This window comes from Ovis canadensis, chromosome 19 (genome assembly GCF_042477335.2).
Source record: "Ovis canadensis isolate MfBH-ARS-UI-01 breed Bighorn chromosome 19, ARS-UI_OviCan_v2, whole genome shotgun sequence".
NCBI lineage: Eukaryota > Metazoa > Chordata > Mammalia > Artiodactyla > Bovidae > Ovis > Ovis canadensis.
The window spans coordinates 29224377-29226544 of record NC_091263.1 but is presented as its reverse complement, the minus strand read 5'-3'; the positions used below and the strand labels follow the sequence as shown (position 1 = coordinate 29226544).

Here is a 2168-nt window from a genome sequence, read left to right as displayed (position 1 = left end):
CTCCTGCCCCCAATCCCTCCCAGCATCAAAGTCTTTTCCAATGAGTCAACTCTGCATGAGGTGGCCAAAGTACTGGAGTTTCAGCTTTAGCATCATTCCTTCCAAAGAAATCCCAGGGCTGATCTCCCTCAGAATGGACTGGTTGGATCTCTTTGCAGACCAAGGGACTCTCAAGTCAAGGGACTTCTCCAACACCACAGTTCAAAAGCATCAATTCTTCGGCGCTCAGCCTTCTTCACAGTCCAACTCTCACATCTATACATGACTACTGGAAAAACCATAGCCTTGAGTAGACGGACCTTAGTCAGCAAAGTAATGTCTCTGCTTTTGAATACGCTATCTAGGTTACTCTAAAACAGATTCAAGGAAGTGATTCAGGTGACTGCTCAGGGGTTCCCCGAAGTTGTCTGTACTTGTGTGTGTGTTTTTTAATATTTATTTTTATTTATTTGGCTACATTGGGTCTTAGTTGCAGCATGTGGGATCTAAGGTCCTTGACCAGGGATCGAACCTGGGCCCCCTGCATTGGGAATGCAGAGTCTTAGCCACTGGACCACCAGGGAAGTCCTGGTAGTGTGCATTTATGTTCATTTTATAGGGGCAGGGTCCATAGCTTTGATAAGATTATCAAGGCAAACCCAAAGAGTTGGCTCTGCTAAGATAATGGTAAATATTGAGCCAGACAGAAGTGCTTTGTAAAAACTGAGCCTTTGTGCTTATACTGTCTTCTTGAGTGCTTTCGATTTAAGATGTAGAATCTGCTTTCCAGCTGCCTGTTATGACATGATGATGAACCTATTGGGATTATCAGAGATAGTAAACACTGATTAAAATATCATTTCTTCAGGTTCCAGAAGTTGGGGACCCTCTTTCTCTCCCAAGAAAGTCCTGTTTCTGGGGCCACAACAGAGGGTCCCTCACACTCTGTCACAGACACTGAGCTCACAGCCCAGCTGGGAACCCAGCCACCACCCGCTTCCCTTAGAACTGGCCTCAGCAGCCCGCTTGCCCAGGGATGGAGAGCTGCTCATTCTGGGTGAGGAAAAGGCCCTTTGGGAATTACTTCCCTGTCATAATCCCAAGGCCTCATGCAGGCTGATATTCTCCTGCTAATCCCAGGCCAGGTGCATTTTTGACACCAGATAATGTTAGTCTTCTGACTGATACAGTAGCAGGTGGGCAAACACTGGGCGGCCGGCAGAATCCCGGACTTCCTGAGCATCCGCGATCTGGATTCATTGAAGTTTAAACATATAGAGACCTGCCACACCCTTGCCCTTTGCATTTGCCAGATTAGGTTATCCATGAGTGACTGCTGTAAACAGCTGCCCCTCATTTCCCCCTCTCACTTGTACTTTGGCTTTTAAACGGGTTCAAAGCCTGGCATTTTGCTGATTTTTTCCCCATCTGTGACCCACAGACTAGCCCAGGGATGCTTAGAGTTTAACGTACACATGAGAATTCCCTGGTGATCCAGCGGTTAGGACTCCATGCTTCCACTGCAGGAGGCTTGGGTTTGATCCCTGGTTGGAGAGCTAACATGCTGCTTGCCCTGTGGCACAACCCAATACGGCAATTTAATGTTAATTAAATTAATTAATTAAATTTAAAAAATAATGTGCACACGAATCACCCAGGGATCTTGCTCAAATGCAGATCCGACTCAGCAGATCTGAGGTGGGCCTGAGATTCTGTATTTCTAACATGTTTCCAATGACACTCCTGCTTCTCCAAGGGCCTCATGTTTAAGAGCAAAGGTCTAGGCCAAAGGCTTTCAACTCTGGCACCACACTGTTGTCTCCTGGGGAGTTGTAGAAATACCAGTGCTTGGGTCCTACTTTCAGATTATAGGACCCAAGCACTGGTCCTACTCCATAGTTTGAAGTGTGACACCCCAGATGCTTCTGATGTGCAGCCAGGGTAGACGTCCACTGGTCTCACCCCTCAGCCTACAGCCTCGCCGGCCAGCTCTCCTCACTGCCAATCTGGCTCACTCATACTACCTTTGCACTCCCCTCCTGGAGTCCCTTCTCCTTCATCCTTGGAACTCACAGAGGGCTTATTATGGACTAGAACTTGCCACACAACCTGATCTGATGAAATCAGCACTACTTCTATCCCCATCTTGCAGATAGAGAAACTGAGGTTTGGAGAGCGAAACATCTTGT

The 2168-nt window shown here is 47.3% G+C and overlaps 1 non-coding gene across 1 annotated transcript; it reads right to left on the bottom strand.

The window, feature by feature from the left end:
- Positions 1-490: 490 nt before the first annotated feature.
- On the bottom strand, positions 491-563 carry TRNAG-CCC (transfer RNA glycine (anticodon CCC)). Its single transcript has one exon. It is a non-coding gene; the product is annotated as a tRNA-Gly (tRNA).
- Between the last annotated feature and the right edge of the window lie 1605 nt (positions 564-2168).